At 42.7% G+C, this 20,974-nt stretch overlaps 1 long non-coding RNA gene across 3 annotated transcripts in view; it reads right to left on the bottom strand.

The window, feature by feature from the left end:
- The window catches only part of LOC118352691 (uncharacterized), an 88,251-nt gene extending 68,499 nt beyond the window's left edge, over window positions 1–19,752 (bottom strand). For all 3 annotated transcript variants that reach the window (XR_004810227.2, XR_004810228.2, XR_007406824.1), the window contains exons 1-2: window positions 19,622–19,752; window positions 17,788–17,967 (exon numbers count right to left, since the gene is read on the bottom strand). This is a non-coding gene — a long non-coding RNA (uncharacterized LOC118352691). The remainder of the gene's footprint in view (window positions 1–17,787; window positions 17,968–19,621) is intronic.
- Window positions 19,753–20,974: the final 1,222 nt, after the last annotated feature.

Here is a 20,974-nt window from a genome sequence, read left to right as displayed (position 1 = left end):
CTTACCAGGCAAGATCCCTCCTCCAATATGTTTGCCAAGCAAAAATTGGAAAAAGTTTACAATTCAACATGGCAAATGCTGAAAATGAGGTAAAAAATATGGAGGGCATTCTATGGGAGCCAGGGCAGCAAGACTTAAGGACAAATAGGAATTTCCTAGGTATGTGCTCGCTTCAGCAGCACATATACTAAAATAGGAATTTCCTAGGCAAAGATGCAAAGACAAATCCAATCCTAGCAGAGAGCCCCATCAAGCTGGAAAAGCTAAGTGAGTCTGCACAAAGGGGAAGTAAAGCCACAGAGCCATCACGGGGTAAAGCTCAAAACAAGCTGTCCCAAGCACAGCTGTCCTTAGCCCCTGCATGGTCCCACAAGTCAAGGGCTGACTGCATGGCCTCTGATGGGAAGGGTGTCACAGGCCCAAGGAAGAGCTTCAAGCAAACACTAGAAGAAATGGAAGACTTTGGGGCATCTGGGGCTGCCAGATGGGGAGAGTGGAAGAGAAGAAGATCACCAGGCCCCCTTCAGAGGGCGCTGAATGCCAGGCCTGGGGGTTGGACCTGATTCTCCAGAGGACTCACCAAAGGGATATTAGCAGGGGAGTAATAATGATCGGTTTGAGAAAACTCAACAGTTTTCTTTTGGCCTGTTTGCTTAGCATGATGCAAGTATGGGAGAATTCAAAGAAAAGCAACCAGTTAGGAGTTATCCAGGCTGGAGAAGATTTCCAAAAATTCTTCTTCAGAGGAGAGGGTTAACTATTCCATACCTACCAGGGCACACACTGGCAGGTTCAAGGGGGCAAGCAAGGCAGCAACAGGCAATACCAAAACTTGTTCTCTGCTTATAAAATGAATCACCTGTGAGCTGTCATTCTTGTCAGCATACAAGCCAAGCTAATCTTGTACCACAGGAAACGTCAACATATTCTGTTCCATTCTCCACCATCTGGGCTACTTCCGATCTAATGTGATTTCTGGCACAAAACCACAGCCAACACAGAAACCAGCATGTGGAAATATCTGGAGTTGTACAACAGAAACCAAAGGCCCATCTCCTTTGAAAGGGGAAAGGTCAGCTCTAGATCCTTTTGGAAATTATCAGAAGGCACTGATTACATTGCTAATAGGCAACTAGGAATCTGAAAGGAAATTAAACAGTATTGACTAAAGGATTTTCCTAATTATCCCATTATGGGTAATCCTGGTTCCTTTTCCCTTCATGATCTATTCCTCCCAGAGGTCTATCTGGTACAGTATGTTTTGTGGTGTGTTTGGAGTTTGAACTTTGGAATGAGGCCAAAAGGATAATGTAGTGATGGTCTTTTCTCTGCTCAGCCCTATCGTGCACAAATGTGTAGCCCGTGGCCCAGACTCCTCACATCTGAGACAGAGACAGCTCCTTCGCACAACAAACATATCCCATTCTATGTAATACGTATAAACCCAACTTTAGTTAAAGGTAACATTTTAGGTTCACACATTGGAAGTCCATTCTCAAAGATTACTTTTGCATAGCAAATAATCACTTTGCTCCCAATTTCCATTTTTATTTCCCCTACTTTGGTATAACTCATAAATCTGCATGGAGTTTCTTCCAGCAACCAGGACACTTAAGATTCTAAAGAACTCCCTCCCACTTATTTTTTTTTAAAGATTTTATTTATTTATTCATTCATGAGAGACACACACAGAGAGAGAGAGAGAGAGAGAGAGAGAGAGAGGCAGAGACACAGGCAGAGAGAGAAGCAGGCTCCATGCAGGGAGCCCGATGTGGGACTCAATCCCGGGACTCCAGAATCACGCCCAGGGCCAAAGGCAGGTGCTCAACTGCTGAGCCACCCAGGCATCCCCCTCCCACTTATTATACATAGAAGTGTATACAGAAAATGTAATGCACAGATACGCTGTAAAGAAAGAAAGGAAATCTCCCCAGGTGCCAGAATTCAAGAGGGCCCTCGAAACCAGACTGGCAAAACACAGAAGCTGAAAACTTAGTGCCCAAGAGGGTAACAGATCTCGACACAGGCTCCCTGGCTCAGGGCTGAGGGCAGAACACCCAGATGAAGACAGGAGTCCCAAACGGAGACACAGCATAATAGAGGAACCCCCAAAGGCTGCCCCCCTCCATCAAAATGGAACTAGAAAATTCCTGCATTAGGAAGCCTCAAAAATTAAGGTCATCAGATGAGGCTCTGGATAGGGTGAAACGTTCCCCCATTCTCCAAGAAATAAAAACCCCAATATGCATGGGCGGTTCCAAATTTGTACTGTTGACATGGTATAAGAATCTCAAGATAAGATAAAAATAAATATTGTAAAGGTTCCCAATAGCTAAAACACCACTACCATATACTCTGTTGATGCTGCTGCTGCTGTAAGGAAGCAGTGAGGCTCGTAGATGGCGGGTGATTAGAGGGGTAACCAAGAAGATAAGCTCTGTATAGGGAAATGTGGCACTGTCTAACAAATTTACCCCACATCTACCCTTGAGCCCAGCAATCCCATTTCTAAAAAGTCTATCCCAAAGATACAATGGCAAAAAGGCAAAGCAATGTGATCACAAGGCTGTTAATTTCAGCATTGATTATAATAGCTAAATGCTGCAAAGAACCCAAACGCCCAATACTTAAAGTAGCATCATAATGCAGTGCCATGCACGCTAAAATGTACGCATCTTTTGTCTAAGAAAAGAGAAGGTATGTGTGTGAGGGTCTGCTTATGCTTTTAAAAGGAGACAATTGAAGGATAAGCCAAAAGCTAAGGAAAATGGTTCCATTTCATTAAGAAAGAAGAAACAGAATCGTGTAGGGAAAGATGGAAGCAAGACTCCTGTGTATGCATCTATTATGTTGTTTAATAGCTATATTAATATATATGCTACATATAGCTTTCTTCTTAGAACCCTATAACTTTTTCTTCAAGAAATAAGAAAAGATCCTATGGTGTTTCTGTACGCTAAAACATACATAATAAATGTATGTCGAGTTGGCGGTAGAGACACACTGAGGGAAAAAGTTTACTTCAATTGATGTTAAAGCACAGTGCTTGATGACACATCCTTAATGGGGTACAACCTAACAACAACAACTGAAAAGACATCTTATAAATACTGGCATTATTTTTTTGAAACTACTCTAGATATATTCTAGAATAAAACAATCTTGTTAATCGAACAGAACTAAGATTTTCATACTGAAAGATATGCAAGTATAACATCAGAAGTGAAAACACTGTGATACAAATTTTGAATTTAAAATCTCAGTATGAATTTATCATTTTTCTCTTTCAAAAAAATACACATTTTACCTCTGTTTACTGAAAAGCCTAGAAACTGTGACAATCCACTAGCAATGAGCACACCAAATACCCAGGTCATTGTCTCTAAGTGCCAATCCCAAAAGAACCAGATCTCTCCGGAAAAATATAGCTGATTTCAGGAATGAATAGTGTGATACTGTGATTTATAATAAGAAATAATATTGTTTTTATCCCCATCCCTGGCACAGAGTTCCTAAAACTCTTTCTGATAAGAACAATAAAGGTGAAATGAGTGTCTTTTGTTATTCTTAACAAACCCCTTTCAACCACTCTGGAGTTTATGTTAATGAGATGATTCTTGGAAGGCCCCCAGACAACCACAGGATGGTGGCTAATTGCCAGGAGAACCAACCATGTGATTAGAGGGTTGGAAATTTCAGCCCCACCTCAGGGAAGGAATAGGGGCTGGAGGTTGAATTAATACACAGTGACCAATGATTCAGCCAACATAATGCCTATGTAAGGAAGCCTCTATAAGCCTAAAGTACAAGATTTGGTGAGCTTCTGGGTTGGCAAAATACATGGGGGTGCTGAGAGGGTAACATGCCTAGAGAGGGCATGAAACCGCTATATCCTCTTCTCCAGACCTTGCCCTGTGTGTCTCTTCCATCTGGCTGTTCCTGAACCATATCCTTTATAATAAAGTTTCCCTGAGTTCTTTGAGTCATTCTAGTAAATATTGACCCTGAGACGGAGGGTCATGGGAAACTTTGAATTTAGAGTAAGAAGCACAGTTGGTGCCTGACATGGGGAGGGGGCCCTCTTGTGGGACTGAGCCTTTAACCTATGGGATCTGGCGCTTCCCCAGGTAGACCAATGTCAGAAATGAGTTAAATGTAGGACTCCCAGTTGACATCCACAAAGCACTGAAGAATTGGTTGGTGTGGGGGAAACTCACACATTTGCTATCCAGCAGCAAAATACTTAGACTAGAGGAGTGAGAAAGGTGGGGGAAAGGAGTTTTTCCCCCTTCGAGTAGGAAATATACAAGGTTAGTATGGGATACGTTGCATCAGAAATACAAGAAGTGATAAAAAGCACCAGAGTTGTGTCAAAGGACACAAGAACTAACTTGAGGAGCTATGAAAAAAGTTGGTTAAAAAAAAAAAAGCCCCAATACCTCATTGTTTACCTTTTGGGATACTGGGCCATCAACTCATTATTCTGAAAACTGTTATATAAACAGAAAGTATTAGAAAAATCACTCTGCAACCTGTAATGAAATATTGGGTCTAGACAAATATCCTCAGCGAATAACAGAAGTATTGGGTGAGTGCACCCTTGTTGACAGCAGCAGTATTCACAATAGCCAAAAATAACCCTAGTGGCCATCAATAGATAAATGGGTAAGTAATATGTGCCTTATCTTTGCAACGGAATATTATTTAGCCTTAAAAAGGAACGAAATTCTGATACATGCTACAACACGGATGAACCGTGGGGACATTATGCTAAGGGAAACAGGCCAGTCGCCAAAGTTCAAATACTGTATGATTCCATTTATACGAGGTACCCAGAATAGACAGTCATAGAGTTAGAAAGTAGGGCAGTGGTTGCCAGGGGTGGCAGAGAAGAGAAATGGGGAGTTATTTTTTTGATGAGTATAGAGTTTCAGTTTGGGATGATGAACAAGTTCTGGAAATGGGTGGTGGCAATGGTTGCACAACACTGTGAATATACTGAATTCCACAGAACTGTACACCTAAAAACAGTTAAATGATAAATTTTACATTATGTCTATTTTACTGCAATTTTTTTAAAAGCATTACCTGAGAAGTTTTACAGAGGACTTCATAATGAAGGATTCACCTGATACCATCTGAACCCTGACCACTCTTAGTATCCATAAACATGGGGTGTCAGATACTCTTGTACCTCTTGACGTGATACGATCAGTACACAGCAATGTCTCTGAAGTGTTATTAACCCAAAAGTCTTGAATTTCAAATAGTCACTGAATTTAAACACTAGTTTATAATACCTCAGGGAGTAGAAGAACAACTTACAGGAAACAAAGTAAAAGCTACCAGCAAAATCCAGACCATAGGGCATTTTACATTTTCCTCAAAATATACATGTGAGGGGCACCTGGGTGGCTCAGTCAGTTAAGCATCTGACTCTTGATTTTGGCTCAGGTCATGATCTCGGGGTTGTGGGGTCGAGCCCTATGTGGGGCACCACACCAGCAGGGAGTCTGCTTGGATTCTCTTTCTCCCTCTCCCTCTGCCCCTCCCTTCCTTTCTCTCTCTCTCTCTCTCTCAAAAATAAGGAAATCTTTTTGAAAATATATACCTGTGATATGTGAACCTTATTTGACTGTTCAAACAAACCATCTATAAGGACGGGTTTTTGAGACAACTGGGGAAATTTATATATGGAAGGGGTAGGTGGTCATATTAACAAATTATTGCTAATGTGGTTTGCTGTGATAATGGCATAGTGTTTATATTATAGGAAAAGAGTTCTTGTCACCCAAAGTATTTCTAGGTGATGAGACATGATATCTGGGATCTGATACAAAATAGTTCATAATAATAACAACAATAATAGTAATAATGAGAGAGTTAGATGACACGGCATCTCCAAAATGCTCACTGTTACTTCTGGCTGTGTGTAATGTTTTCACAACCTCATGTTGTTCAGAAGAAAGATAAGGATACTGAGAAACTTCATTATCTGTTCATATAAATGTGCATGTTAAAATGTTTTGGGTAGCCACTAAACAAACACAAATGACACATAACCTGGCCAAATCTTGATTAATCCAATGACAAGTAGTTAGGGAAAGTGATATTCAATAGTAAACCCAAGTAGACCAGAATCTCCAGTAAGGGACTGGGATGGGATTATTCTTTATATAAACTGTGATACAATAATCAACATGACTCGGAACTTGAAATATTCTATAAGCCCAGCAGCAATTCATAAAGAACTGAGCTGGCCCTCTCTCTGATGATACCTCTTTGACTATGGGCCAGGAGATGCCCCTGAAATCATGGATTTGGGTCTCGTGCCTACGCTGGAATCAGCATCTCCTGATCAGTTGCCACTGGGCACCTGCCAGTCGTCACAGCCCCTGGCCTCAGTCAGACTTGGCAAAATCATGGTCAAACACGGTCTCACACCCTGAAGCACTTGGATCTTGTGGGCTTGTACCTATGGCAATTTTACAGCACCAGTCTTACCATCTCCACTTCACAGATGAAAAAAAAATGACGCAAAGCAAAATGAGGAACAACATTTGTCCCTGGCAACTCAGGTAGGAGGTGGTCGAGTTAGAATTCATCTAATTGAACAGTCAAAAGAGCAAGAACGGATGTTGACAAGCCCATGTCTTGACAAACCCAACCCTGAAGGCGAGAGCTTAATAATGAAGAAGCAATTAGAGAAACCAGACTATAGAAGCTTCTCTATCTGGGGCCGCAGAAGCCTGTGCTAGGTAGGAATGCTGCTTTGCTGGTGCCAATTAACAAAAATACCAAAGACGCATGGCACAGGGGTGCAATTTGAATTTATAATATCAAAAGTGTATGTTGTTGTTTTACAAGTTCACACTGACCACAAAGAGATGGGGAAACTTCAAAACCCAGATACATGCTAGAAGCCTAAATAAGTGCTTCAACTCATTCTCAGAAGAAGATGGGATTTTAAAAATTAGTATTATTTTATTACCAAAAATAGAAGGGAAGGAAGGCAGGAAGGGAGGGAGGGAGGAAGAAAATGTAGCAATTCTGGATAATCATCTGATTAAGAAGTTGTAGGCAAAATTCTTGCACTGGAAAGAAGAGTAATTTCTGGCACTGAGGCTAGGAAATGTCTGGGACTTGAGATTTTTTTAGGGTAACCGACCATCCCCATTTACCTGAGAGTCAGTGAGTTCTGGGCAACCAAGGATGAGTCAGTCACCCTGCTGGCCATGCTGAATTCAAGTGCATAATACAGTTGACTCTGTCAGACAGTTTGGAGCATTTGATGTGGATACAATCCAAACGTGGGGATGAAACTAAAACCCACTTCCACAAAACACACGTGGCTGCTTCTGCAGTGTGAATGTGGTGCTGGGATAAATGATATTTTTAAAAGTACGATGAAAAGGTCATTCTTGAAATTGCAGTCTCCCCACAAAAAAATTGTGGGTTGGGGCCTCCCGGCATCCCCAGGAACTCTTTTTTATCAGAGGAACACTTCTGGAATTAAAGTCAGGCTTGATGTACCTGCTCTCACTTTGCCTCCCTGATCATGCTCATTATTAAGGGAAAAATTTTACAAAAGGACTGGCCACTTAAATCCCTGTAGTCACGGGTCCATCCCATGAATTAAGACCAAGCCTGGGCAAATGTGCTGAGTGAGAACAATTACCAAGTTCATGGCTCCAGGTTCTGTTTACCCTGATACTGTCCAGGATAATCATTTATTTCTTGCTGCCTTCCTAAGTTTTATTAAGCTGTTCAGAAAAGTTTCAGCCATGCTTTATGGCTGTGTGAACTGCCCGTGTATCCATTTCACAACTTGATTCATTCTGATTAAATTGTTCAACTGTTAATGAGTTTTAGATTGCAATATGGAGAGGCAAACAATTCAGAACATTAAGGCAGTAAAATATCTTAATATTTCACAAGTTCTCGCTGAAAACATAAAACAAAAGGCTCGTTTCTGGAAGGAGAGACTGTAATAATTACCCTCTGTAAAAATAAATGCGCTTAGCTCCCTATACGTTATCCCAGCATCTGTGTAGGCACACTCACATGGAGAGAGCCAGATGGTACATGGAAATCTCATAAATACCCATAGAAATTCTGATATTTCCAAGCCAGTTGCAACGGACGAGATAACCATTTTGACATATTATTCCAAAGAATTTCTGAGGCTAGACAAAAAATTGATTTTTCCTCGCCTTACTTCACAGTCTAATGGGTTTTGCAATCTGGGGGCAATGGTGCAGGGTGGTGAGGTGCTGAAGGATCTCAGGTACTAAAGGCTTCGGCAATGGATGGAAATTATGAATCAGGTGACCAAATCCTGTTCTCAAACAGTTCCACACCCCTCCCTCTCCTGCCTCCCATCCCCTCTGGGCTCCTGGCCCACCATCTCTTTTTCATGCAGTGCAGTGTCTGTTTTGACAGCCACTAGCCTTAGCCTTTGCACATTTATCCCAGGGAAAATGCCCCCTTCTGGTGAACCCTCTGGAAGTCTAAACTCAGGGCAGGTAGAGACCGTGGAAATACTGCGGGTTGTGAGGCATTGCCTTGGTCATTTAAACTCTGGGAAATTCAACTGCTTAATCTGTACAATGGGATTTAAAAACACATTATCAGCCTAGAGGCAAAAAGCTCATATCAACGATCTTCCATTTCCTTCTGATTTCAGAATCCGTCCCTATAATACACACAGAACTTCATTTCAAACCAAGCTTTCCATTGAGCAGCAGTTCAAACTCATGGAAAGGGGGTGGATTGACAATTGATCACAAAGACTCCAGACTTGAGATGTCTTTGCACATGTTTCTCAAAGGAAAGGCATTTAGGAAGCTGGGAAAGCTTGTGCCATGTAATTGCAGAATGTGAGGGGCAGCAGGGCAACTCTAGGCCAGTGATGCCATTTTGCTGAGGGGAAAACCAAGGCCAGAGAAAGCAAATGACTCACCCACATCTGGGACTGGCCAAAGCAGGAGTGGGGATAAATAAAAGTGGCTGAGAGATGGAACTCACAGCCCAGATTCCTGGCCAGAGCAGTCCAGCACCCTGCTTTATCCATTCCCAGCTGTTCAAGTGGGTATTATGAACAGCATTTTACAGATGGGAAATATTAATGGATTACTTCCCTTAGGCCATATCCTAGGAAAAAGCAAAACCAAGACCAGAACTCAGGTTCTCTGTCTCCAAAGACAATGTTTGGTCCTCTATTTCATGTTGTCTTTGTGGAGGAAAGCTGGCATATTAATCTGTGCTAAGAAGAGTATGAAGTCAAAAGTATGTACAGGGATCCCTGGGTGGCACAGCGGTTTGGCGCCTGCCTTTGGCCCAGGGCGCGATCCTGGAGACCCGGGACCAAAGCCCACATCGGGCTCCCGGTGCAGGGAGCCTGCTTCTCCCTCTGCCTGTGTCTCTGCCTCTCTCTCTCTGTGACTATCATAAATTAAAAAAAAAATTAAAAAAAAAAGTATGTACAGATCAAGACATCTTGGTACGTTCAAGTTTTGTTTCCATCACTCCCATCGTTTGGGGCTGGTGGGACACTACCTCTGCATTTCCCCTTCTTAAGAGTCCCCTACTTCACCCTAAAAGGAAAAAGCCCTAATTGACATGATTTTTTTAAATAAGTTAATATAAATCAATTTTGCTTTAAGAATTTGAAAGGACTGGAAGCACCCTGAGTCTGTCCAAACCAGCTTTGGCAGTGGTGATCTACAACAGTAAAAGCAAAGCAATTATTGGGTGAACTGCTATGGATTTAGTTACCAGGACCCAATATCCAAATTGGGAGCTGAATTGTTGGGGTCCACCTGTCAGACTCCCGCATCAAAATGGCAAGTGCCCACTTTACTATGTTTTCTGCTGTCTCTCCATCAGCCTTAGATGTGAGACAACTGTATTTTGTCACAAGTGCTCTTTGAAACATCTTATTTGTCTCTAGAAAGGACCCTAAATGCTTTTTGAAATCATGCTAACTACTAATCATCTTAACTGCCATAAGAGTGTAATAGCACAATCTCTTGCAGCATCCGTCCTGCTTTGAATTCTTGAGCATTCTTGCCTTTTAGGTTCACCTTCAACTGACCTATATTGGCCTACACTCAAAGTGCACCATGCCCAACCACAGAATTCTCATGGAGGCCATCCAAGATGGCGGGCGGGGGGCCTTCACAGGTGCCACAGGGACTAGGCCTTTAAGAGGACATCTTAATTAGGAAAATATTAATAACAACAACAAACCAATCCTTGGGCTGCATATAGTTATAGATACCCATTTCATTATAAATAAATGGAAGAAGTAAAATGGTTATGAGAAATGTTCCCTTCATGCAGTGTTTGTACGCTCCTGGAAGTCTGGGATTTGTCTTTTTTTCTTCTTCTTCTTCTTTTTCTCATTTTGGTAAAGACCAAGATATCTCAATAGCAACATAAACACCATATTGTCTACTAGTTACTATAGCAACTGCTGTCCGTGTAATTTGCTCATGCCTAAATTAAAGCTGCCTAGGGTAGCTTTAACTTGCATCTCTCACATATGACTTTTCAATGGTGTTTTTCTTTAGTGAGAATTGTGTCTCTTAAATTGTAGACAGCACGCTGTACCACACTCTACCTTACTTGGAGTCAACTTTTGCCATTACCTGACTCTGTTTCCCTTATGACTTTTAGGCATTCAACAAAGAGAGAACATGCGGGGCACCTGGGTGGCTCAGCAGTTGAGCATCTGCCTTTACGCTCAGGTTGTGATCCCGGGATCCTGGGATCGAGTCCTGCATTGGGCTCCCTGCTGCTCCCTCTGCCTATGTCTCTGCCTCTCTCTCTGTGTCTCTCATGAATAAATAAATAAAATCTTTTTAAAAAGAGAGAGAGAGAGAATATGCTTTCTTAATGGTATATGTGCATATATGGCCTATACCTCATATTTATGTGTGTATATGTATGTGTGTGTGTGTGTGTGTGTGTGTGTGTGTGTGTGTGTAGTATGCCACTCCAAGAGAGTGAAGGAGGAAGGATGAAGGAGAAAGAAGTTTTCCATCTGAAAAGAACATAAGCATCTGCCCAGCTGTGAACTTCATTGCTCCTGAACTCATCAATTCTTTTCTACCTCTTCACTCAACACAATGCAAAAGGCATAACCTGAGAACAGGCATGACGGAAGGGGGAATTGAGATGCACTAAAGAAAAAGGCACAATGGTTAATCTTCTCTTCTCCAACATCCTTTCTTCAACCCTACAAAATAAACAAGTCAAGAAGTTCTTCAGTTTTGTGACTGTAGGCAATGTGGTGAATTAATGCTCCTAAATGCTAGCCCTGGATAAATGAGTTTATTGTTGAGAAAGTTCTGGACAAGCCGGGAGCCAAGTCTTATCAGCTCTGTTGTATATCCTTGCTTGTGTCCACTCTGAGATAGGGCTGGGAGAGGAACGCTGTCATGAAGAAAACTATCAAATACACCTGCCATTAGAAAATACTGCATTTAGAACTTAAGATGTATTATGTTTTTCTTAAAGAACCCCAAATTTTCAGTGGCCCTACCAAGATATGCAACAAGTTTCTCGAAAACCACATTGGCACAGAGATGCTTGCAGCTACTCAATGAACTTGTAACCAATAACCATGCACCTAGAATTAAACCAAGATGGGCTCCTTAGAAGAATCGTCAGGATCACACTGTCCAACATAGTGACCCTCAGGACAGTGTGAAAGTCTCCAAATGGCAGTTTGCGGGGTTTTTGAAGGGCTCTAGGTTCTGGTGTAAAGGGAAGCCTTTAATATTTTCAAAAGCGTTCCTGAAGCATTTCCTGTGTCAATGATTCCCATGCGGCGTTTATTAAATGGGATCCTCTTTGCAAATACTATCTCATATTCTTTCTTTTTTTTTTTCCTATAAAGCGTTATCTAAACCTGAGTGCCTTTTATGTCAGCTGCTTGCAGCAGCATGGAAGCTGGGAAACAGCAAAGAGTCGCCCGCCTCCAGCTGCAGCCAGCCCTCCCATTTGCCACTTTAATCCTCCAGACTTCAGCCATTTCCCATTTGGTCCTTCACATCATCTTGGACTAATCCGTCAAACATTTTAGACAGCCAAGCCAATCTCTGATTGCTGAGGACTTTGCCACAAGCACTATGTCCGTTAATAAGATTTTCATTTGGAAAGATGCCAGGGCATCCGTGTTTTCTATCGTATATAAATACTAAGATTTAATAGCTTCAGGTTTTGTTTAATGTTAACGTCAACTATTTAAAAAAAAAAAAATAGAAAGTCCTCAAATGCCTGGCCCGACAGTGAAATGCCCCACTGAGAGCTATTTGCAAGGGTAATGTTGTGGGAACAACATCCATCTTGGCAACAGCTTCATTAGCCCCATCTAGCTGACCTCTCCACATAATGTTGTCAAATGTGACGGGCATCAGATTATTGGGAATATGGAGATCAATAAATATGCAACACCGGCGCTTAGAATGCTTCTGGCATCGGAGCCATACGAATGCCATCTACCATGGCTCAGACTCGCTGTCATCTGTCACACCAGCTAGTAAATAGACAAGCTTAAGGGGAAGGCTATCCGTAATGGTAAAATATATGGGTGAAGATGAATTAGACAGGGAGTGCGTAGTCAGGGTTCTGATGCATGACGGGTCCAAATGAAAAACACCAGGCAAACGCTCTGGAGCAACAGCCTGCCTTCTTGGGGGGAATCGATGCAAATTCTTGCCGCATGGTCAAAAGCTGCTCTGCGGTCCTGCTTCTGTGTTTTTGAGGTCAGCTACCTAGGAGTTCTGTCTGCATCTGGGACGCTTGCTAAAAACTTGGAGTCTCTCGAGGGTGTCCTGAGACAGCCACGCCACTCACTCCCGGCAAATTCGGCACATGGGTGCGTGTCAACCACACCCCATGTCTTTCCCTATGATCGCCACCCAAGGCCCCCCAAAAAGTGCCCACACTGTCTAGTTACTTTAGCCTCAAATGCTCACATTTTGGGATCCATAGAAGAGGCAACCCGGTTAGCTGCTAAAAGACACTTCACCCCAGCTGGCGGTCCCTAGGTTGACCTTTGGAAACCAGCTCTGGTGACAAGGTCTCTGTCAGGCCACCCCGTCGAAGGTCTCCACCTGCTGCCAGCCCACCCTGCCGGGAGCCTAACACCACCACCCGCTCTCTGCACGTACCACTGCCAGAATTGCCCAGCAGCAGGCCCTTGCTCTGCCAGCAACAGTGTCTTCCAGATTCTTCAGAACAGGCCCTCCTGTTCCTAAACCCTCCTCCCCAACTCCAAAAAAGTACTTGAGTCCAGCCAAGTACACCTTTAAATAAAAGAAACTCAAAGAAGAGCAAATTCTTGAAACCGTGAGCACCGAGGATGTAAACCACACCTGTGCATATACGCAGATGCCCCTGTGCCAGAGCACACGCGTTCTCCAAACCCGGTTAATGTGGACGACCAACGACAGCCAACATGCATCCATCCCTCTGGGTTTTAAAAAATGTCACTCATCTCCATGGAAAAGAGAACAAACAAGAAGCATAAAGGTATTTTTGAAGTATACTGTTCTGAAGGTACTTGGCTAGTAATCTGCAGCCGAGGTACACACCATACCTTTTAGCACGGCTATTTATCTCTCAGGGAGAATGCTGCCGTACTTACGATAAAGGCTCTGTTGGACCTCTTCATCAATAGCAAACCTTTAAGCACAGCACATCTCATAAATAGGAGTTCCACTAACACAGACTTCAAAAGGCTAGAACTTGATAATTCAGAAATAGAGCTATATTAAGTGTTCCAGCAGTCCATCCATAAAAGCCGTCGTATATTCTAAATGCCAGAGTCCTCCGAGCAACATGACAGGTCTATTAGAATAATAGCAGGGGAAAGCATAATTACAAGTAATCATTGGCTGGAAAGGAGCTAGTTGTTTTTGTAGAGCAAAATGCCGCTCTGAGTCCCACGGAAAATGCAGCCTGAGCCGCAGTGGCGAGGGTAGATAACCATCGAAAATAACCATGGCGCAGGCCCAGCACTATTTATTTCTATTTATTAAGAACTCTTTGTATACCTTAATGTTTTCCTGGTGAAATCATCTTAATTTGAGCCCACATTTTCTTTGGATAAGATTATTATGTAATTGCTACTTAGAACCAGCCACTATTTTCTATACATTTGTTGGTCAAACAGGGTGTCTGTCTTTTCCAGCCTGACAGAGAAGATCATCCCATCAAGCAGCAGCTCCTGGTTGGCTCCATGGCGCCATATTGAATATACACCATGTGCCTCCCCCCCCACAAAGACACACACACACACACACAAAAAGAAAGAAAGAAAGAAAGAAAGAAAGAAAGAAAGAAAGAAAGAAAGAAAGAAAGAAAGAAAAAAAGAAAGCTTGACAAAGCATTAACTTTTTAATCTCCAGCCTAATGACTCTGACCACAAAAGGATAGGGCTGTTCCGTCATTAGGGGTGGCAGAGGGTGAGGCACCTGGGGGCTGTTCCCTTAAGGATGACTCTGCAGCTGATGCTAGAAACTCTACCTTCCTGGCAGCTTTTGTTCACCTTCCTCCTTAGGATTCTCTACCTTGGTCAAGCCTGTTAAAGGTTCTAAACTACAGGGAGGAAAACAGACCCCATCTGAGCCTTGTCCCAAGGGAGCCAGGGTGGGGGTCATTTGCTCCACTTTGCAGATGTGCAAGTTGAGACTCAGGGAGGAAGGAGACTCCCCAGAGGTCCCACAGTGGAGGACCTTCCCACTCCATCATCACACCCTAACAATATGCTTATTTGCACCCGATTCTCCAGCTCACTTACTTCATGGACGTGCCAGGGAAAGCGAAAGGCACATGCATGGTGCTATTGTGCAGGTGCCAACCAGGTCTCGACACACTGAAATGGGCCACATGCTCAGCCTCCAGACTCCAGGAAGATGGTGTAAAGGCTCACACCTGACATGGAAGGCAACCGCGTTCCCCACATAAAGAGAGACACATTCAAGTCAGATTCACCTGGATCTTGGCCTCCTTCACTTACTTAGCTTTTATTGATTTGGATGGACCAGATGTGGAAGGAGTTGGCAGAGAAGGGGAGTAGAGGGTGGAGAGAGATACAGACTGAAAACTAATTTTTAGCCCAGCCACAAGAAAAATGCACCTCTTGTGGCTTGACCTAATAGTAGCAGGTAGAGTGGATGTGGATCATGTGGGACAGACAGTGGGGAGCCAGTGGAGTGTATAGAAAGGCACTTGCAACCCCAGATCTTCCACTGACTTTCTAGCCATCTGATTCTGGGCCAGCGACTTAACCTTTTTGAGCCTTGATGTCCTCATCTGGAAAATGGGAGTAACAATACCACCTGCCCCACAGGGCTATTGTAAAAGCAGGAGACAACCAAGGTGATACACCCAGCATAGGGCATGGACCACAGGAAGAGCTCATTGTGAGGCCTTTCACTCGATGTGCCATAGGAAGCCAGAGGAGGGAGTGACCCACGCTCCCTGGACCTCAAGCCCCCTCAAGGCTATGGGCGCCAACCTGGTCCTTGGAGGGTAGGGGGCAGTTCTCCAACAAGCTAACACCACAGGCCTTGTTACAGCTGCCCAGAAACCCTGCCAAGGGCTCATTTTTAATAAAACCTTGATAGAAGACCCTTTTGGAGCTGTTTTCTTGGTACACTTGCTTCTCACATAGACTCAAAGCCATATTGTAAGAGGCAGGACTTAAAGTCTCTGGGATTCAGGGGCACCTAGGTGGCTCTGTCAGTTAAGTGTCCCACTCTTGGTTTTGGCTCAGATCGTGGTCTCAGGGTCATGAGATCAAGCCCTGCATTGGGCTCTGTGCGGCGTGGAAGCTGCTTAAGGTTCTCTCTCTCCCTCTGCCTCTGCCTCTCCCCACAGCACCCCCCAAAAGTCTTTGGAATTCAGTAGCATATCAATGTTGCTTATAAAGTTATAATATAAACTCCTTCCGCCCACTCAAAACATTCAGGTTTAAATTAATTTGGTTTTGAGATAGCAACACCAGGATTTCATTAAAGCAAGGTCAGAAATCCCAGGCCAGCGGATATACTTTAAAATTTAGGCTCTTAAGGAATTTCAGCCTGTCCAGGATCAGCTCTTCACCTTCTCTTGTGGAATAAAGCTCCCATGATGCTCTGCAAGACCGTATCATAAATCCAATGTACACACCGCAGAGATAAGACTTAAGAAAGAGAAGGAGGAGGAGGATGGTGGTGGTGGCACTGATGTGATGGTGACTGTGATGACCATGCAAGTGGAGAGACGGTTAGGCACAAGGTGAGTCTTGAACAAAGGATCCAGTTAGGCAAAGAAGGCCAATGCATCAGTTCATATCAGTGTGAGTCATGAACACTGGACTTCAGTTGAGTTGATTGGTTTACTCAAAGTCCTGAGACAGTACACTTGCCTTCAGCTTCTGGCTAGACTCGCTGTGGATCTCTAAACCCAGAAGTCTACTGAAAGGTTTTACACTGGAGCAAATTATCGACCCCCAACATAACCTCCTCAAGCATATCTTGGGCTTGGAAAACGCACACACAGAAGTTTACCCAAGTAAGCACAAACCTGCAGTCACATTATAAATCCACACACCTCCTGTTTTTACCAAACGCCACACGTGTCCCTGCCACTCGTTCCATGGAAACTGGCACATAGCCTGTCCCTCCCCTCCTTGGCCCCACTATTGGGTTTGTAGGATGATTTCTGAAATCACCTCTTGAAGGAAAGCCTCATTACCCAGTGACATGTTGTAATCCCAGCCAATGCTTCCAGAAAAGTTTCAATGTCCATTACATTAGCTAGCCTTAAAATTGAATACAAATCCATTTTAATCAATATGTTGTAATAAATAGATATTAAGGCGCCATAGCACTAATGTACAGGTAGACTAATTAAAGCGCCAGCATGTGCAGCACTCACATACCTCAATTTTCTCTACAAAATCCTTATTGAACCGCTACTTTAAAAAAAATAATTGCATTTGCAATTAGAAACACTGAAGTTACATTATCGATTTTCTGCTAAAAACCTTTTTAGTAAACAAGCACAAACTACATTCATTAAATGTAAGTGCTTGGAGCTATGGTGTGAAATTCAATTCAGCCATTATCATGAATTACACTGATTATTGCTATAATTATTTTCTCTTGGATACAACTGCATTTCTGTCCCTTGCTAGTTCTGTTGGACATATAACCATGTTCATTTTATAGCAAATAATACTCAACTGTAGTCCTAGCAATTACTATCACTTATACAAATCATTAAGTTAAGCTACGGGTACCTAGTAAGATTCAAAAAAATTAAGTAAAACATCCTTTTTTACTCTTGAAATAACTAATAGCATTCAAGAACAAGGAAAATTACAGATGTTAACTGATTTACATTGCAAGCTTTAATCACCTGTACTTGACTTGTCAGAAATTTCTGCTGTCCTAAACACACATTTTGAGAAGAAATTCACCAACAGAGTTTTTTTTTGGGGGGGGGAGGCGAGAGTTGAGGGTGTTTTTGTTTTTTGGTTTTTTTGTTTTGTTTTGTTTTTTTGCTTTTGTTTTTTAGAAATGAATAGTTGATGGACTGGATTCTGTGTCTGCAGCATTCTCAGGGAGGAAAAAAGCCATTATCATTTGGTGTGTTGCAAGAAAATAGATCTTATACTTTAATCAGATCCAAAAAAAAATGGCCTTGCATTGTATGTGTTTGTTTGTTTGTTTGTTTGTCTGTTTAGGAACCTTATTAATTAAACAGATTATAAGAAAGAAAACTCACCTTTACTTTTTCTTCCAGAGGCAGCTGCAGCTTTATACAGTTTTATACAGGCGAAGAGGTATTTTCAAAGGAGACCTCCTGTTCTCCCTATTGCGAGGATGGGGAAGGGTAGACATAATATTCTCTCAAGGCAGCTGTGGTCTCTGGGGGTCCTGATGAGGAACACCCTCCATAGGAAAACTGGCAGGGACAGAAAGAGGAAAGGAAGGGATGGGGGGAAAGACAATGATGTTTTCAAATTTGTGTGTACATGTATGTCTACGGAGATAGAAGCAGCATATGCCACCATAAAAGGGTTTGCAGACTCTAATCTGTGCACACTCACCAGCCTGGTAGGCTCTTGTCCCGTTTACCGAGGCCGGGCTCCCAAGCCCCTACAGGAGGAAGATCTCATCCACAAATAGCAAAAATGCTTCCTCCCATTAAGTCTAAGAGCCCTTTGGAAAGGGAGCTTCCTGGGCCTCTGTGCTAAGCGCCCCTCAGCCTCCTTGTCATCTGCCTGTATTTTTTTATTTTTGCACCAAAAGGTCCAGCACTGAGGGAGGACTTGAGTGGGAGATGTCAGTGGGGCAAGACCCCCAGCTGGGAGCCCTCAACTCCAGGTGGAAACAGGAGTCACCTTCTCAGGAACTTCACCATTTCCTCAGTAAGCAAATTTTTGTAGCACACTCCATCTACCTCATTCATGTTTATAATGTGGAGGAGAGAGGAAGATGGCCTATAGGAATCCATAAACAAAATTTAACTGAATAAGAGAGAAGGTAAATGACTGCTGTGGACTGGAATCCAGAGTTGGGGGTTTATTCCCCTGACTCAGCACCAGAGGATCCCACAAATTGCTAAAAGCCAGCCACAATTTTGGTTCAGAGCTTCCTAGTGGCCAAAGCAAAATGGAAAACAGTATCTTAGGGACATTAGACTCACTGTTTTCAAAAGAAGAAGTGTATCTTTAGAAATTAGTAAAAAATCTTTTTTTAGTCTTTTAGTCTGAGAAGAAAAACGTAAACAAAATCTGACATGAAGTTTAGAAACCAAGAATTAAAGGTATCTTTTTTAAAAAGACAGATATTACCTCTTTCTTAGATTTTGTTTTTTCATGTAATATGCTCTGAAGAGCATCAGTGAAAACTCCGATGCTATCTTTAACTATAAGGAGGATAAAAAGAAAGAAAGTAGGACAAAATAGTGTTGTCCGCACATCTTGAAAGCAGAGAGATAGTGTGTGTTCACAACATTATGCCAGATGTAAATTAGCTGATTTATGCCATCGTTCTGGACTAATTCGAATTTTTCCAGGGCAGCTAAAAGAATTTTCTGACCATTTTTGTTCCTTTAAATATTAATTGGTATCACACCTTCAGTACAAAGAAGCCATTTTACAATTCTTAAAAAAAAAAAAACTTAAGACTCTTTTTTTAAAAGACTATTACTTGCTTCTTATGCTATCTGGGAAACTACCTGCAATAACTGACTACAATTTAAAAATAATCAGAAGTCAGAATTTTCAGCACCCTCCTTTTATCAATTTTAAATGAATGGGCTTTTTTTTTTTAATTAATGCAACTGATAGTAATGACAGACACATATCACAGGAAACAGTGAAAGGAGGAGACAGGTGCCACTCCCACACAGGCCGGGGCACAGACGCACGTGTCTTGCAGCCCCAGGGAAGAAAGGATTTTTTTTTTTTAAATACTAACAATTTGGCTACATCCGGTTATCTGTCTGGTGTTGGGTGTTTTCCTGGGGAATGACATTGAAGATTTCAATAGGCGGGCTTGAAAATTCAGAAGAGGGAAAATTAAATTCCTGGAGATAGTCAAGAAGAACTTACTCATAAAGAGCCTTTTCCGCAGGAGCTCGGAAGCCTGTAATATGACCTTCAAAGTAAAAACGGTTTGTTGCATTAGTTCTGCTCAGCTGACCATGAATACTAATTGCAGGAAGAATTGACTGGGCCCAATACCTGGGGGCAGGAACACACAAAAGTGGCCAGGCAAGGCAAACAATGAATAAGGATTAAAAAAAGAAAAAAGAAAAAAGAAAAAAAACTGAGCATCCACACTCCTATTCAACTATGTGATCTGCACCAAAACCCAAAATTACAATGAAGCCAGTATCTGCCCCTTGCCCCCCAGAGACCAGAGGAAAGAAGAGAGGCAGCCACAGAGAGATTGGGTTTTTTTGGGGGTAGAAATAATGCATGCCTTTGCTCCTATATCTCTTATGCACCCTCTCCCCTTCGACCCCCTCTTCCCTATCTGCTGGGAGGAGGGAGGATTGCAATCCCCGCACAGGGTCAGAAACTTGACTTCTGTGGGCCAAGTGTCCTTGCACAGTATCTCCACATGAGAGGCAACCGGTTGGTGGAAAGAAGCCTCTGGGGGTAAAGATGGGCTTGAATATGAATTCCAAGCTCTGTGATTTAAACTTACTGGCTAGAACTTAAGCAAGTCACTAATAGGACTCGGGCGTCCTTGGGCCTCAGAGTCCTCCTCTGTAAAATGGAGACAAAAATACCCAGCTCACACAATCCTGAAGACAAAATGAGATGTGTTTCCAGCAGTGTCCAGTACATGGTAAGTCTGGAACAAATACTACCTTCTGAATATTTCCCACAGACAAGGAAGCTGCTGGAAATTCCAACCACACAGTATCCCCGCCCCTTCCTGGAAAGAGGAGCCTCCATCCACCCCCAGCACAGCTGACTGGCCAGATTAGAACAGGCTCAACCAAGCCCATTCTCTCTTCCTGGACTGTGGACTTGGGCCTGAGGTCCTGAAGGAGGCCCCGTGGGAGAGGGAGCTGGGGGATGGGGTGCCGGGCACTGCTTCCCTGAGCCGTGCACTTAAGCTGAAAAAAACCCAGCAATGTGCTGGAATCATGGAATCAGCTCATGCGTACTAGCTCCCAAGAGCTGATCTCTAAGCCATCAGGAATTTCGTGAGTGAAATTTGTTAACGCAGCCATTATTTAAAATTAAATTATGTAAACTTACAATTAAATAAATTCTATTAAAAACAAAGGTAATACTCCAAAAAAAATCACTTCCTAATTATTCTGCATTATGGTTACATTTATTATTATTATTTTACATTTTATTAGTGTCTCTGCTCCTGAAAGCCTGGTGAAAATGCTGTATAATGGTGTGCTATTGGACATCTTTTCCCAGCTCCACTTTCACGTT

Source organism: Canis lupus, chromosome 28 (genome assembly GCF_003254725.2).
Source record: "Canis lupus dingo isolate Sandy chromosome 28, ASM325472v2, whole genome shotgun sequence".
In the NCBI taxonomy this organism is placed as follows: Eukaryota; Metazoa; Chordata; class Mammalia; order Carnivora; family Canidae; genus Canis; species Canis lupus.
Note: the sequence above shows the minus strand (reverse complement) of the source record. Positions and strands in the feature narration are given on the sequence as shown.